At 49.1% G+C, this 17171-nt stretch overlaps 1 long non-coding RNA gene across 1 annotated transcript; it reads left to right on the top strand.

The window, feature by feature from the left end:
• The first annotated feature begins 8318 nt into the window (after window positions 1-8318).
• On the top strand, window positions 8319-12020 carry LOC134481180 (uncharacterized). The gene is made up of 2 exons (XR_015634314.1): window positions 8319-9314; window positions 11618-12020. It is a non-coding gene; the product is annotated as an uncharacterized LOC134481180 (long non-coding RNA).
• The last annotated feature ends 5151 nt before the right edge of the window (window positions 12021-17171 follow it).

Genomic DNA, 17171 nt, shown 5'->3' with positions numbered 1-17171 from the left:
TGTATGTTTTGGACCAGTAGCTTTTTCTGCTTTACATTATCTTTGACAGTTGAGTCAATGATTTCTAGGGAATCTTCTGCTCCCGAGATTCTCTCTTCCATCTCTTGTATTCTGTTGGTGAAGCTTCTATCTACAGCTCCTTGTCTCTTCTTTTGATTTTCTATATCCAGGGTTGTTTCCATGTGTTCTTTCTTGATTGCTTCTATTTCCATTTTTAATTCCTTCAACTGTTTGATTGTGTTTTCCTGGAATTCTTTCAGGGATTTTTGTGTCTCCTCTCTATGGGTTTCTACTTGTTTATTTATGTTTTCCTGGAATTCTTTCAGGCATTTTTGCGATTCCTCTCTGTAGGCTTCTACTTGTTCTCTAAGGGAGTTCTTCACGTCTTTCTTGAAGTCCTCCAGCATCATGATCAAATATGATTTTGAAACTAGATCTTGCTTTTCTGGTGTGTTTGGATATTCCATGTTTTTTTTGGTGGGAGAATTGGGCTCCGATGATGCCATGTAGTCTTGTTTTCTGTTGCTTGGGTTCCTGCGCTTGCCTCTCGCCATCAGATTATCTCTAGTGTTGCTTTGTTCTGCTATTTCTGACAGAGGCTAGACTGTCCTATAAGCCTGTGCGTCAGGAGTGCTGTAGACCTGTTTTCCTGTTTTCTTTCAGCCAGTTATGGGGACAGAGTGTTCTGCTTTCGGGCGTGTAGTTTTTCCTCTCTACAGGGCTTCAGCTGTTCCTGTGGGCCTGTGTCTTGAGTTCACCAGGCAGGTTTCTTGCAGGGGAAAAGTTGGTCCTACCTGAGGTTCCGAGGCTCAAGTGTGCTCGTGGGGTACTGCCTAAGTCCTCTCCGCGGCGGCAGCAACCGAGAAGATCTGCGCCGCTCTTTCCGGGAGCCTCCGTGCACCAGGGTTCCAGATGGCGTTTGGTGTTTTCCTCTGGCGTCTGGATGTGCGCAGAGTGCAGTCTCTTCTGGTTTCCCAGGCGTGTCTGCCTCTCTGTAGGTTTAGCTCTCCCTCCCACGGGATTTGGGTGCAGAGAACTGTTTATCCGGTCTGTTTCCTTCAGGTTCCGGCGGTGTCTCAGGCGCAGGGGTCCTGCCGCTCCTGGGCCCTCCCCTATGGGAACTCAGAGGCCTTATACAGTTTCCTCTTGGGCCAGGGATGTGGGCACGGGTGGGCAGTGTTGGTGGTCTCCTCCGTTCTGCAGCCTCAGGAGTGCCCACCTGACCAGGCGGTGAGGTCTCTCTCCCACGGGGTTTGGGAGCAGAGAGCTGCTGCGGGCCCCACGCTGGACATCTTCAATGGTGGACAGATCATTCCACTCAGGGAGAGTCTACTGAGGTGCCATGCAAGAGTTCAGAGAGGTCCTGGCCTCTGTGGCCCCAGCCATAGGTTGCCCTTTTGTATAATACAACAACCCCAAGCCAAACTCCCTAGACACTGCGTGACTCCCAGAACCCCACATACCACCACCACCAAGCTTCCAAGATTGTGGGCACAAGCTGCACCTGTCCTTGTCTCTTTGCACCCATGGGCAGTTTGCTGAGTCTGCTCCTATTCGGTGGTTTTGAAATAGGGACAGTGACCATGGCCTTCTTGGGTTCTGTGGGGTGAAGGGATGCAGAGTTCAAGATGACACCGGGTTGGGACTGATGTCTCAGGAACAAAGACAATGCAAATCAAGAGCTAGCCAGGCTCCTCCACATAGCATTCCTTTGCCTATCTAAGAGTCTGCGACCTCCCAGCCCTGGCCTCAATATCACAGAGATGCCTACCGTTTATGGAATAAATACACATTGGACCCATGCGTCAAATAGGCAATACCTTCAAGAGCTGGTCAGTGTGAGCATGAGGACCGGATCAAGAGCTCAGGAGGTAGGTAAGGTAGGCAGAGGGAGCTAAGAAGGACCTGGAGGGAAGGCTGAGCTGGAATACCATCTCCTTCATCTGGCTCCTAAGACTCCTCCTTACCCGCCAACACACTCCTCTAGTGATATCAATATTGCTTGGTCAAACACATCTCATTTTGCAAGTCCTCAGGAGAGCAAATGATCACCTGCAGGGACTGGGCCCACCAGAGACCCACGGTGCCCTTTTTTCTGATTTCAGTTCTAATACTGACTGGGGGAGCCAGCAGAGGGTGTCCAGAAGACCCCTCCAGGTTGGTCCAAATTCTATGAACACTTGCAGGTGCTTCCTGTCTCCATAGGAGTCAGCCTTGCCTTCAGCATTGAAACAGAGACCTGGGGGGGGGGGGGGGCGTCCTCGAGGGATGGCTCAGAGGTTAGGAGCACTGATTGCTCTCCCATGGTACAGGCTCAATTCCCAGCACCCGCATGGCAGCTCAGAACCATCTGTAACCCCAATTCTAGGGGCCTGATGCCCTCATACAGATATAAATGTAGGCAAAATATCAGTGTGCATGAAATGGAAGCCCAGAGACCTGTTTTGTCCTTAGTCCCTCAGGTCCCCACTAGCCTGACCTTGAGGGGCATGTAGCCAGTCAGGAGAGACTGGTCTCTTTCACACAGATAAGCACCTCAGAGTGAGACTTCTGCTCTCTCCCTCACTGCCTTTGTGCTGTCTTCCCTCTCCTAGGAGAACTCAGGGTACTGGGGCCTGGAAGAGAGAAGAGGGCATAGAAATTAGGAGTATTAATTCTGTCAAGGGTGCAGCCAATGTGAAAGTCCAGGGTGGAAATACATGTTTGGCAATTTCAGATGCCTCCTCCAACCTCCAAAGCACAGGGTTACAGAGGACACTATAGATTCTGGGGTTTGCCCAGGCTAGCATCCTAAAGCAAGCATGTTCATCTCTCCCTGGTATCCAGGCAGTCTGGGCCTCCCACAGGCTGAGGGGCCAGGGAGACCACCATCTTCTCGCAGGTGGGAAGAATCCTGCTTCCTACACAGTAATTAGGCTTCACAACTCTGCCCTAAACATATAATTACATTGCTTCCCACGCAGGGAAACAGAGGCAGAGGCCCGAGTCTTCTCTGTTGCAACTGGGGCATGGCCCCAGCAATCTTATCTCACTGTCTGACTGGGTGCAGGGTCACCCTAGTTGACCCAGGGAGTTCCCACATCCCTGGTGACTAGAATGGATGTCATCTGCTGTCTGAACAGAGGCCCTGCAGGCATCGAAAGGGCCAAGTTGAGTACGAGGACTCAATAGTAGAATCTCATCTACGGGGGTACAGCAGCTCCATCCTGCAGTCAGACCTGGGCCCCAACCCAACAGTGAGAGGCATGGAGAAGCTGAAACAGAAGCTCTGGTTTTTGTGTAAATGGTGGATGCTTTGAAGGTCACTAGAGGTCATGAGCAAATTCACGTTTCTTTAAATCTGTATAGAACAAAGGAGAGAGGCGGGATGCACTGGGCCTTTAAAAAAGGTGAAACATGCTTTTAACTCTAGCATTCAGGAGGAAGAGGCAGGCAGATCTCTGTGAATTCAAGGCCAACCTGGTCTACAGTGCTAGCTCCAGGACAGCCAGGGCTACCCAAAGAAACCCTGTCTTGAAAAAAAACAACAAAAGAAGAAAAAAAAAAGAGAGAGAGAGAGAAAGATAAAGAAACAGAAACAGAAACAGGGGCTGAGTAATGTAAAGCTAAAGTCAGGGTTTCAAGTATTCTTTTAAAAATTACATTTAATTTACCTCTGTGTGTGCGCACACCCGTGCACACACAAATGTGTGTGAGCACAGACATGTGTGAGTGGGTGTTATGCATGTGTGTGAGTGCATGTGTGAGTCTGAGTGTGTGTGTGTGTGTGCAAATGTGTGAGTGTGTGTTATGCATGTGTGTGAGTACATGTGTGAGGGTATGAGTGTGTGTGTGTGTGTGTGTGTGTGTGTACACATGGTGTTCTTGTGTCTACTGTTTAAAGAGCAAAGAGATGGACTAGGGGCATATCTCAGTTGGAAAATGCTTGCCTAGCACATGTGGAACCCTGGGTTAAATCTTCAGTACCACATAAACTGGGAGTTGAGCATATAGTGTTCTTGCAGAGGACCTGAGTTTGGTTCCCAGCACCTGTGTTGGGCAGGTCACAACCACTCCAGTTTCAGGGGGATCTGATGCCCTCTTCCACCCAGCCATTGCACTCATGTGCATATGCTCCCACAAGACAGGTATGCAAACACATAAATAAATAATAAAATAAATCTCTTAAAACAAACAAACAAACTGGAAGTGGTAGTGGGGCCTGTCATCTCAGCACAGGGGAGGTGGAGGCAGGAGGATCAGGGATTCTGTCATCCTTGGCTATATAGTGATTATGAAACTAGCCTGGGCTACATAAAAAATCCCACAAGCAAACAAAGAAAAAACCAACAGAAGCGTGTAAAATAATACTATTTAACCCAATATGCCAAAATAGTATTTGAATGTACATTCGGAGGGAATGGTTAAAGACCTGTTTCCCTGGGCGTTCGATACATAGGTGACACATCCCTTGGTGTCTTGTCCCTGGGGGTCCTGTATTCAACATTTCTCCATCCACATTGGGCTCATTCTGGAAGATCAGGAACCATACATCCAGTCAGGATATCGGAGGCCCTGAGAATCAGTGCTCAGGCCAGAAAGCGTATTCATTGCCTGTCTCACCAAACAGCCGGAGGACAATCCCAGCACCCCCTACCCGCCCTTTTGCTTTATTACCCCATTCTTTATCAAGATCACACTGACTGGCCGCCGCCATTTTGGCTCTGCCTCTCAGTCCTCTACCTCTAGGGTTCCCAGCATCGACTCCTGCAGTCTGCGATCCCAGCGCCTCGACAGGACCTGTGTTCCATCAAGCTCTCTTGGTGGTGACAGAGCTTCGAGTTGCAGGGTCTTCATTCATGCTGCAACCCCCGAACCAAGCCAGACCATCTCCCCCATCCCCAAATGTTCCTTACTCTGCAGCACTGGTTTGTTGCACAGGTCTCAGAGGGAGAATTCCCTCTCCTGCCCGCCCCCAGCCTGCACTTTTTGAGCTCCCATTGAGGTCTACCTGGTGGAAGGTCTGGCAGTGACACCTGTTACCATCCTTGGTTTGCGCTAAAGGAAATCAAGAGTTGAAGAGGCAAATCCAGTGCCTGGTCCATGGGCTCTTGATGTGTGGGCTCAGACCACTGAGCTAACGTTATCAGTCAAGAAGTCCGCAAACAAGAAAGGGTATCGCCATTGGCCTTGGCTACCCATCGTAACTACACCGGCTGGTGAGATGGCTCAGTGGTTAAGAGCGCTGACTGCTCTCCCAGAGGTACTGAGTTCAATTCCCAGCAACCACATGGTGGCTCACAACCATCTGTAATGGGATCTGATACCCTTTTAGGATGTGTCTGAAGACAGCTACAGTGTACTCGAATAAAATAAATAAATAAATAAATAAATATCTTAAAAAAAACTCTACTGTAAAAGAAGACATCACACACTTTGGTTACCAGGTACAAAGAAATCAACCTTGAACTGACCAGGAAATGCTCTCCCAGCTAGCTAGTTTTCATAGCACCTTCAACTTTGACAGCCACCTTTTGCAGAAGGTGCTGTGCAAACTGTATAGGAAAATCATTAAAGGTTTTCTGTAGCCCTGGGTCTAGGCAAGATGAACCTATTGGTGCAATAACGACAGGACTGTTTATGAAGTAACCAACCGCTCTCTTGACTGGATTGAGGCCTCCTCCACAGGAGATAATTCATGTCTGTCACTGTAAACATGGTCAGAAGGCATGGCCAGGAAAGCCATAGGCCCTAGGGGGAGACTTATTGATAATGATTTCCTAAATGTTCATGTCGTCGAACTGCCTTCTAAATAGTTATTTTTATACCTATAGATTTGTGCCACTCCCACAGAGAAGCTGCTTATTACGGTGGACAAGAGTTAATGAAGAGACTTCTATTCCACCTTCCCTCAAGGCTCAGGGAACATCAAGAAAGAACAGGTAGAAAGTGTATAGGAGATGGAGGACTGAGAGGGAGCACTCAGAGCGCAGCAGTAGGGATCTGAGCTGACAGACACTCTGTAATTACAAAACTTGGCAGTGGTCCTGCCGCCTCTTTCTGGGGAAACTGTGCGCACGCTGATGTTATAAGAGCCCAGCCCCGTGGACTGGCAGAGACCTGCTCCTTCTAGAAGCAGGAGCAGATAGATAGTCCTGAAAGATAGAGCCCAACCTGAACTCCGGAAGTTCACTGTCCTTTAGGCAAAGCATGTTGGGAACTTTTTTTTTTCTTCTTCTGTGCATTCCATTAGGCACTTAAAATCTGAGGTGCCCTCAGCCTCCTGGCTTCACAAACCACATCAAAAGCCTCTTCAGGGATATTTCTCCTCTGTGAAACCTGAAGCCATCAGTGACCTGCTATTATGTGGGTAATTAGGCCACTCCCTGGGCCCAGTGAATACACACACAGGCTGCCAAGGCTAGAAGGAAACAGGTGCCTCCCTAGGTAGGACACCAGTGACCCAGCTCCAACTTCCCACTCTAAGAAGAAAACCTTACTTCAAACCTCAAATGACTCCCAAGGGAGCTGGAACGACCAACCATGCCTTCAAACAGGGGCAGCGGGTGACTCCTCTGGACTCAGTCATTTCTCTGCTGCAGCAGCTGACTCCAATAAGCGCTCACCCCACAGAAACAGCTCTGTGGTTAATAAATGGATGGCGTGCAGGAGTCCTTCTTTGGGACAGTCCAAATGCCACAATCTGCCCCTGGGGACCAAACACAGAGGACCTTATAATGCCTGCTGGACACCAGTCCTTCTGCTCCACTCAGGTGTCACACGCCAGCTGGTCTATGCCAACCACTATGCTCTTACTTCTGGTCATCAAGGTCAATGTATCACCTCTTCGTTCCCATTGGACAGAAACTGTTTATGTGATGGCAGGAGCAACAGCAGCAATCCTGAGGGTAAGAGGGAAGTTAGCCGAAGCTAAGCCTATAGATGGAAAATGGCAGCGAAGCAGAAGAAATGAAGCCAAATCATTCACAATATTTTCAGCTGTTGAATACCTCAGGCCTGGAGTGAGTATTCCTGGCTGTGGCCTTACAGTTCCAGCTAATACCCAGCCTGTTGTTGTCCATCGCTACTAGAGACTACTAAGATTTGAGAATCCTTCCTCCCGTCTTTCTGAATGCAGTGTGTGTGAGAATTGCCCAGACACAATGGCCCAGATAAGGTCCACGCAGAGATCTCTGAAAACATGGACACAGGAAGAGTTCCAGCCCTCTGCAGCCCAGGCTCACACCAGACTGGGTGACAAAGGGGCAGAGGAAAGGGAGGCAAAGAAGGGCCCCAGGTGAGCAACCAGAACCATACATAAGGTGCTGAGAGTTCAAAGACGGGACTCAGCCTGCCGTTCTCTGAAGAACAGTCTACAAACCGGGAAGTGTCACCTTTGCAGCACAAAAGAGTTGGGAGATGGGAAGCACAGCCAAAAGCTGGAGAAGAACTCAATATCCATGGATTTTTCAAACACATGAGCCAGGGAAATAGCCCCCTCCATAACTGATCCTTAAGTCTCTGAGTGACGCTGATCTGAACACCAGTCTCCTAATGTTAAGATCATCAGGTCGGGGGGTGGTGGCCATGCCTTTAATCCCTGCACTTGGGAGGCAGAGGCAAGAGGATCTCAGTGAGTTCCAGGCCAGCTTGGTCTACAGAATAAGTTCTAAGACAGCCAGAATTGCACAGTGAGATCCTGGTTCAAAAAAAGCCAAAAACCAAACCAAGCCAAGCTAAACAAAAAAAAAAAAAAAAAAAAAAAAACAAAAAAACACACCATTGGATTGTTTCCTGTGAGTTAATGTGGTAGAGTGTGGTGGCTGACCCCTTTCCTCCCCAGGTTCTTTTTGGTCTGTGTTTTATCACAGTGACTAGGACGATGGACAAGGTTATTATGGCTGATGGAGAGCCACCTACTGACATCCCTAACACAGCACGATGGTCACATCTCTTGTTACTATGACTAAAAACTTCTTGCCTAAGAAGTGAATTAGAGAAAGATTTCTCTTGGCTCATGTTCTGAGCACACACAGCTTCCCGTGGTGGTGGACTCAACATAGTGCTGTGACTTCTCACACACTGACATTTTTAGGAACAGGAAGTAGATAGAGGGTCAACCAGAGCATCCTCCCGATCCCCGGCAACCGACTTCTCGGTCCCCCACCCCTCCCACTTTCCCATCCCCCACTCCACCCCACTTCCCCATACCCCACCCCCATCCCACCTCCCCACCCCTGCTGCCACCCCAGAGAACCAAACAGAACCTCCGTGCCCCGCCCCCCATTGTAACCCTTAAAGCCACGCCCATGAGACTCAGTTCCTCCAATGGTGTTTCACCTCCTGAAGATCCTGTACCCTCTCAGAACAGCACCAGCCAGAGCATGGAGCGGGAGGGGAGACACGAGCTGGCTTCAGCATCCATCCCTTTCTGTCTCTTCTCTGAGTGCCCATGAACAACCTCAACTTCCGGCCACCACACCTTTCCCTCCACAATGGACTGCATCCCCCAGCTGTGAGGAGGAGCAAACCCTTTCTCCTTGAGTCAGGTGTTTTGTCGAAGCATCAAGAAGAGCAAGTGGCACACTTAGAACCTTGGCACGACCACGGCCATGTTTTCAGTACGGAAGATTCAAATATACTGGACCTGCTTCTGTGGGCAGATAAGCCACATCTCAGGCCTCTGGATCATTGAGTGAGGTTGAACCCCCTCACAGGAGGATAAAGTCCCTGAGTAGCTTCCTCTTTCACCAAGAAACCCAGAGCCACTCATGGGGCCTTCTTAGTGCTCATTGCTTGATGCCCCGTGTCAATGACAGTGACCTCTACCTCAGGGTGATGAGCAGGCAGGTGCCCATTAGCTCAGCCCCAGGCGCTTTGACTGGCTGACTTGGGATGACAGTTGGCCAACTGATACCCAGTGCTGCAGCTGGCTGTCACACCTGAGGTTCTTCTCCTGGGACAGCAGGCATCTTGGCCCCCATCTCCAGTGTTAGGTGACGGCTGACTGACCAGACTTGCTAGGCAAGTCCTGGCTCATTTGTCCCAGCCCCAGCAAACTCAGCTGCCTTTATGGGCTGGAGAGGATCTGGCATGAATCCCTGGCTGCGAAGACGGCAGCTGCAGAATCTATCGAACTTGCCCATCCCCCATCCTCTGCCCTTTGCCTCTGGTACCCACTGGGCTTCTGCACTGGGCCCTGAACAATTACAGTGGAGAGCCAACTTCAAGATCTGCCTGGTGTGTTGGCCATCAGCGTGGCAGGGCTATGTTTAGCTCCAGAATTTCAGCTTCCTGATCTTAGGAACGGTGACAAAAGCATTGGAGGCAAAGAGGTAAGGGGGTCTGGGAGATGGTTCCCTAGGTAAAACAGCTTGCTATGCAAGCACAAGGACCTGGGTTCAAATCCCCAGGACTTATTTAAGCTGAGAGCATGGTAGAGGCTATCTACCATCCAGCCTGTCCCCCAGTGAGACAGGAGGGAGAAGTAGAATTCCCAGAAGGTCCAGGGGCAGTGAGCCTAGTATACAGAGAGGCAAAACAAGAGATCCCACCCCCACCCCACCTTCACCCCGTCTCATCTTAAGTGGAAGATAAAGACCTCTGACCTCCACATACACAAGGCTGGCTTCCTGGCTATCTGAAAAGCCCAACCTACAGTCAACGTCTTAACCTGGTCCAGACTTCCCCAAGCCTTCTTCTCAACTGTTTCTCAGCTAAGCTCTGTCACCCGGGACCCCGACCCAGGTGCGACACAGCAGTCAGTGATTTGGAAAGATTGAAGCCAGACAGAAGCATACATCTCTCCAGAGCCCCGAGAGCTCTGCTTTTCACTCAGAAAAAAAAAAAAAAAAATCACAGGCCCACTAAAACCTGCCAATGAGGCCTAAGAATCTCTCCCCTGTACTGCTTAGATTTTTATCGATTAGATACAAGCTAGGGTCATCTGGGGAGAGTGACACTCACTTGAGAAGATGCCCCCCTCACAGTAGACTGTAGGCAAGTCTAGGGAGTATTTTCTTCATGATGGATGCGGGAGGGCCCAGCTTACCCTAGGCAGTACTATGCCTAGGCAGATACAAACCAAAGCTGGGCGAGGGCCTTTAGTCCCAGCACTTGGGAGGTAGGGGCAAGCAGAACTCTATGGGTTCGAGACCAGCCTGATCTACAAAGGCTTTCTGGACAGCTACATAGTGAAGCCCTGTCGGGGGCGGGGTGGTGGTGGATGCAGGAGCAAGGCCTGGGTTCAAACCAGTAAGCAGTATCCCTTCATGGTCTCTGCTTCAATCCCTGCCTTCAGATTCCTGCCTTCCCTTCATGATGGGTTGTAGGATGAAAGAAACCTGTTTTCCTTCCCAGGTTGCTTTCGGTCACGGTGTTTATCCTAGCGGCAGATGACAAAGTAAGCCAGAATCCCCAAACAGCCTCTGCTCTGCAGCTTGCTGTGATCCCCTTGGCTATTTTGCAGTCTGTTTTCTTTGAACACCCAGACACTGATCTGGCCCTAGAAGCCATTCTCAACCTGCATGGCGTGACACCTTCACCGGGTCGTGTATCAGAGAGCCTGCACATCAGAAGTTTACACTATGAGTCCTAACAGTAGCCAAAGTCTCAGCTATGGAGTCGTGACAAGATCATTTTATGGTCAGGGAGGTCACCACCCCATGAGGAACTGTATTAAGAGTCTCAGCATTAGGAGGGGTGAGAACTGCTGCTCTAGACGCAGCCCCGACCAGCTGGCTGACTCTTTTTCCCAAGTCCATGTGGCTTTCCCTCACATGATGATCTTCTCTCAGATGCCCCCTTGGCTAACTGTCCCTAACTGTCCTGCCTAGGTCTGCAGCTGCCTCATTCTAACTCCTTCAGCCCCCGGGGCCTTTCCACTCTCCCCACTCTCCCAGCATTGAAGATCCACTTGGCTGTTCTCCGGGCTGACACACTTAGCCCACCTTCTACCTCCTCCTGGGGGCCATGTTGTGGGACTACAAAGTCATCTGTAGTTTTCTTAAAGCATCTTCACAAGGTTCTTCCTGCCCCTCCCAACCCCCACATCTCATCCCCATCCCAGAGAAGAACAGAGAATGACCCATCGACAAACCAATGAGCTACCCCAAGAATGTGAACAAAAGAATACAAGTGTTAAGGCCGGGGGGCTCCAGGGGTCTGCAGGCAGAGGGACAAGACCAGGCCTTGGAGGGCATCTACCTCCCTTTACACCACAGAAGCATGGGTGGGGGCTGGCCCACAACAGGGAGACACATGCCTGCTGGAGTAACTGAGTCTTCCCAGGGAAGGGGTCTTCACTACCCAAGCGAGTCACAAGGGGCTCCCAGGTTTCCTTTGATCAAGTAAGGGCAAAGTGTACACAGGGTGCCCTGCTGGCCTTCTGTTCTATTCTAGATCACAGAGGTAAGTCTGGCTCCCAAGGTGCCCCGTGGATGAAGGCGGGAAGGCAGAGCACAGGCTTTGGGAACCATTGAATTACTTGTGAGGCTGAGCTGGATATGTGTAGATAAGGCCAGGAGCAGTAACAGTGTCAGACCCAGCCACAGAGGAAGCTCTGCAGTTAATTGGGTAGCCAGAAGCATCCAGAGAGCCGTTCTGGGGACGATGCTTTGTTTCCTACTCTGCACCCCAGAGAAGATCTGCAGCTTCTGTTCCCTGGCTACACTGAAGACAGAAAGAGGAAGCTACGTGCCCAGCCAACCACCACTCGGGCTTGAGGTTGTCAGGGAAGCCATCCTGCCAGACAATGGAGAATTTAAGAGAGGGGCAGAAGAAGTGGCTCGGCTGTTAAGAGCGTTTGCTGCTCTTGCAGAAGACACAGGTTCAGTTTCCCAGGACTCGCATGGTGGTTCACAACGACCTGTAACTCCAGTTCCAGGAGATCTGACACCCTCTTCCGGCCTCCCCAGCCACCAGGTATGTGGGCAGACACACTTGGAGGCAAACGCTCACACACTCAACTAGCCAGGGAGTCTGCTGGCCAGTAAATCCCAACTGGACTGCTTCTAAATCCTTCCTTGTAGCTGTCTGATTTCATTCCATCACAAGTCTTAAAGAAAATAAAATAAAATTGACATTATCACCCTCATTTTAATGCAGAGGAAACAGAAATCAGATCAGAGAGGTCAAATAACCAGTCTGAGATCCCGCAGCTAAGGTCATAAATAAACATCTCTTCCCTCAATCCCTGACTTTGAACAGCCCTCTTAAGAGATTGTAGAACACAGATGCTTCTCCATCCAGGAGGAATGATGACAGCTACACCAGGTCTGGTCTGTTCCTGAAAGCCCCAGCTGGCTGTTGACATTTCTTTGGGTACAGGCTATTCCCGAAGTAGATGTCACCCAGGACCCCTGAACCTGATGGGGCTTCTCAGGTTACAGCTGTAACGTGACTCTTGGGACTCAGTTTCCCATCTGTGAGGTGAAAAGAATCCTTCCTCATCTTGCTTCTCCGGTTCCTGTCCAATCAAGTATCTTGGTTTGCCCCAGGAGCTCAGTGGACGGATATGTCAAGGTGACTCATGTTGGCTTTTTTTTTTTTTTTTTGGATTTATTTATCTATTATATATAAGTACACTGTAGCTATCTTCAGACACACCAGAATAGGGCATCAGATCTCATTACAGATGGTTGTGAGCTACCATGAGGTTGCTGGGATTTGAACTCAGGACCTCTGGAAGAGCAGTCAGTGCTCTTAACCACTGAGCCATCTCTCCAGCCCCTCATGTTGGCTTTTAAATGGTTTATTTCTGGGATTCTGTCTCACTATCAGTTTGCTGTGACAGAATAATCAACAAAAAGCAACCGAAGGAAGTAAGGGCTTAGTTGGCTCACAGTTTAAGGGCATACAGTCCGTCTTGGTGGCGAGCCATGGTAACAGGTTTGTGAGGCAGCTGCTCACGCTGCATCTAGTCAGGAAGCAGAGAGAGATGGATGCTGGTGTTTGGCTTCCTCCTTTTTCTTCAGTCCTATGGATGGTGCTGCCTACAGCTAGGGTGAGTCTTCCAACCTCAATGAACCTAATATGGAAACTCCCTCACAGCAGTGACCCGAGGAGCATCTCCTAGATGATTCTGGGTCCTAGAGAGTTGACAATCAAGATTAACGATGCTTGGGATGTATTTACTGTGGTCCACACGCTGTCGCCTTCCCAATGCCCTACCCAAGAAAAATGTCACTCCCATGATGCAATCACAATTTATGTCACCTTGGAAACAGTCCTTATGAAATTGGGTCCTGTTTTTCTTATGGGAAAACCAAGGCCCTAGTCACATGGTTCTAGACCTGTGGTTTTCAACCTTCCTAATGCTGCAATCCTGCAAATACATGTTATGGTGAACTCAACCCATGAAATTATTTTGTTGCTACTTCATAACTAATTTTGTTACTGTTATGAATTGTAATGTAAACATCTTATATGTAGGATAGCTGACACTCAATCTCTGTAAAAGGGCCCTTGGACCTAAAGGGGGAGTTCGACCCACAAGTTGAGATTCACTGCTTTAGAAACTGGTAGGGGGATTTTTCAGACCCAGCGACAGTAGCCAGAACTTGGAGGTTGCTTCGGCTTTGTGTCCAAATTACCATGTCATTCTGGTGGGCTCCCTCACCCATGCAGGGAGGAAAAGCCTGTAATGGACCAGTTTACAGACCGGGGACAGGAAGTGAATAAAGCAGAAAGACGCAAAGGTAACTGGGGTGATGGACAAAGGCATTGGTTCAGCAGCTAAGGAGGGGCAGAGGTCTCAGACCATGAGCCCAGAGAACAACTGTAGAAGTGGGTGTCAATTTCACCAAATTGTCTTCTGGTGTCCTCTGGGACATTAAATGCAAAACAGAATCACGCATGTGCCTGCTTCATTTTGTGAGGCAATTCTGTAAATTGTATTTATCTTTTTTTTTTTAATTAAAGAACTCTGTATACTGGGGTTTAAGTGTTGCTCACAGGGTGGGTTCATGAAACCTTGAAGGGGCAATCCCAAGTCTCTTAGCCCAGTGCACTTTACACCTTTTGAAAGATTTTTTTTTCCTTTTTCCAACACGGTCGTGCGGAGGTGGCTGAGAGGGAAAAGCTGCGCTGTGTCTTTAAACAGGGAGGAGCGATCGGCAGAAGCTGGGCTGTAAAAAGGCTAATGCGCTGTGGAAGAGTAGGAGTTTAATCTAATTTAGTTGGAGGGTGTCTGTCTGCGGTGTTGTTTTTTGGAGTGTGGGAACAGAGGAGGGGAGCTGCCCCCTTGAATGGTCCCTTCTGCGCCAGAAGCAGTGGGGAGCCGCGCGACGCCAGCGATCCAAGGCCCGGCCTTGAAAGAGGATTAAAGCGATGCTTGATTTGCAATTCACACGAAAGCGCCCCGCGAACCTCTGGTAATATTTCAATCCACATTTCAAGGGAAGTGGCCTTAAAATAGCGGCCTAAATTGTTCTGCCGCGGCCCGGACACTCCTTCATGCATTTTATAACGCAGAGGGCCGAGGGCCTTTTCTCTCTGCACCTCACCACCCCCATCCACCCAGTATCTTACATGTTCTGAAGTGGACTTAAAAACTTGTCCTTAAGTTTGGGGCAGCCTGCACTTCTCTGTGGTATGGGATGAGGTGTGTGTGTTTATGCTTGGAGCATATATGTTTGTGCGTGTTAACTAAATATCACTTTGGATGACTTTCGTGTATCTCCTATAAAGGAAAAAAAAAAAAAAAGAATCGTGAGGCAGTGGTGGGACCAAGTCCAGTGGGTTGGAAAATTGAATTCTCAACGTGTGCCTTTTAAAGAGACCATTACCAGTAAGTAGACCACTTTACCTTCTGTAAGGGGCAGTTTGGAAATGCAAACCAAGATCTCAAGAGTTTTCTAACTGAATTCCCCAAATAGGAAAGAAGGTTCTAGAAAAGGCCTGTCAAGGGGAAGCTACCAAGACAAACGTTAAGGAGCCAGATCCCTGGTTCATCTTCAAGTTGGTAGACAAGATGCTCATGTCTTTTTATAATCTCTGCCCATACACCACATATTTACTCTTACAATTAGCTTGTAACAGGCTAAGCTTCTGGCTTAATTTTTCTTTATTGTAGGATGCGCAGTACTTTTTTTTTTTTAAATCTCTAAAGAGATTATTTTGGGTTCTTTCTAATCCCATTTCAGAAAATCCTCTCAAGAGTTTATGGTTCCTTCACACAAGACATACTGAGGAAGGATGAAACTTTGATTACTACTGATACCCATGGCCGAGAACTTTTTTTTTTAACTTCTGACTTTACCAATTAAACAGGGCCTTCCTTTCAACTCCCTGCCACTTCCAAAATTATTTAGCTCAAGACACCATCTGACTCTTGAGAGTATTCCTTCAGAGCACCTTGTACTCTGGTAGACATTTGCAAAACAAACAAACAAAAAAAAAAACCACAAAAAACAAAAAACAAAAAACGCTAAGCTAATATCTACAGACAGTATTTTGAGATCTCACGTAGATAGATATATTAGGAGATTGGGGGCCCAAAGTATCCTTTGCTCTAGGATGTTATTTAAAATCATGTTTAATCATCACGTTTCATTAAAAATCCTTGCTCAAATTTTGAGAAGCCTAATAAGATTTCCATTAATTTAAACATAGCCCTATTCCCAGGCCAGCCCCCACCCCACCCCAAAGCTTTCTTTCCCCTCTTTTATCCCTGGTTAAATATGTAAATAAAATGTCTAAAGTCGTTCTTCAAAGAAGACAAAAGAAAAAAAAGAGCTGAGGGGAGAGAGACAGCCATAAAATTCCTCCCAGCTCTCCATAACGCTTGCCAGAGGGGGGCCAGTTTCCGAGCCAGGGCTGAGCAGCAGGGGACCCGGCTACTCTGGAGTCACACGTCTCAAATCCCACACACAGGAGAGAGAAAAATAAAATATCTTTTCAGCTGGAGCCATCAAAGGGGTCCTTTCATTTATTAGAGTTGCCTTCCATTCGCGATATCTCGGGGCCCTTATTTTTAGATGTTGTGTATTTGTTGCTTTTCTCTTTTCTTTTTCTTTTCTGGGCTGGGCAGATGGAAGACATTCTGTTAGCTTTTCTTTTCTTAATATACTTAAAGGGAGTGAGGGGAGAAGAAAGGAACGTGAAGTGGTCATGGCTAAAATAATAGGTCGGAACTCTGGAGAAGTAACCAGAGCATAAAAGACCAATTACGTGGGGCAGTCTCAAATAGCTCACACCCTGCTCCCGGGCTGAGCTCACCCAGGCTACTTCCACGCCCCCACCCCCGAGGGGCGGGGGGGTGTAGGGGAGAGAGAGAGAGAGAGAGAGAGAGAGAGAGAGAGAGAGAGGGAGGGAGGGAGGGAGGGAGGGGGAGAGGGAGAGGGAGAGGGAGAGGGAGAGGGAGAGAGAGAGAGAGAGAGAGAGAGAGAGAGAGAGAGAGAGAGAGAGAGCAAAAGTGTCAGGAAGGACCCTTTGCAAACCAGCCTGTCTTAAAGCTAAGCGATGGCCCAGGAATCTTACCTAACTTAAAAGGTTTTGGAACCAGCGTACTAGACTATAAATATCCAAGCAAACTATCCTTACACAAGCCGCAAGCTCTCACCACACCGCAGATTTTTCTTGGGTCACTAACACGGTGGTGGGTGCGCGGTTCTGACTGTGTTAACCTCAGCCTTCCGGACCACTGTTTCCCCAGACCCAACTTCCTTGGCTGAAAGGCAGAGGACCAGGGGATCCGAAGGTGAAGCCTGAGCCTGCGCCCCTGACTTCTCCCACCCCGCACCCCGCCCCCGCCCCGCCCCCGCCCCGGACTCAGCAGGTCTAGGGCGCATCCCAGCCTCAAGACTGTCCGCTATGTCTGACAAATGAAGGGGGGGGGGTCCCTGCAGATGGGACGCTGAGGCCTTGTTTTAATTAGAAGTCGATCCTCTGGAAGAAGCTCAGGGCAGGGCGGGGAGGAGGGGTCCTGGGCAGCCTCGCTCATAGCTTGGCTGTTGGAGCTGCTCACGGAGGGGTTCCAGGCACGTGTACACCTAACTCGGCCCTGGGGTGCTCAGGACTGGCCGAAAGATAAGCAGAGTGTTTAGCTACCCCTGTACAGTGGGGGAGTCCGGACTGGAGGTCTTGGTAGTTTCCCAAACACTTCAAACGCAGACCTAAATGGGGGTGGGGTGGGGTCTAAGGAGACAGTGGGTCACAGCCCTGAGGGCTGTTTATCCAAAGCTAAGAGTCTG

This window comes from Rattus norvegicus, chromosome 12 (assembly GCF_021556685.1).
Source record: "Rattus norvegicus strain SHRSP/BbbUtx chromosome 12, alternate assembly SHRSP_T2T, whole genome shotgun sequence".
In the NCBI taxonomy this organism is placed as follows: Eukaryota; Metazoa; Chordata; class Mammalia; order Rodentia; family Muridae; genus Rattus; species Rattus norvegicus.
Note: the sequence above shows the minus strand (reverse complement) of the source record. Positions and strands in the feature narration are given on the sequence as shown.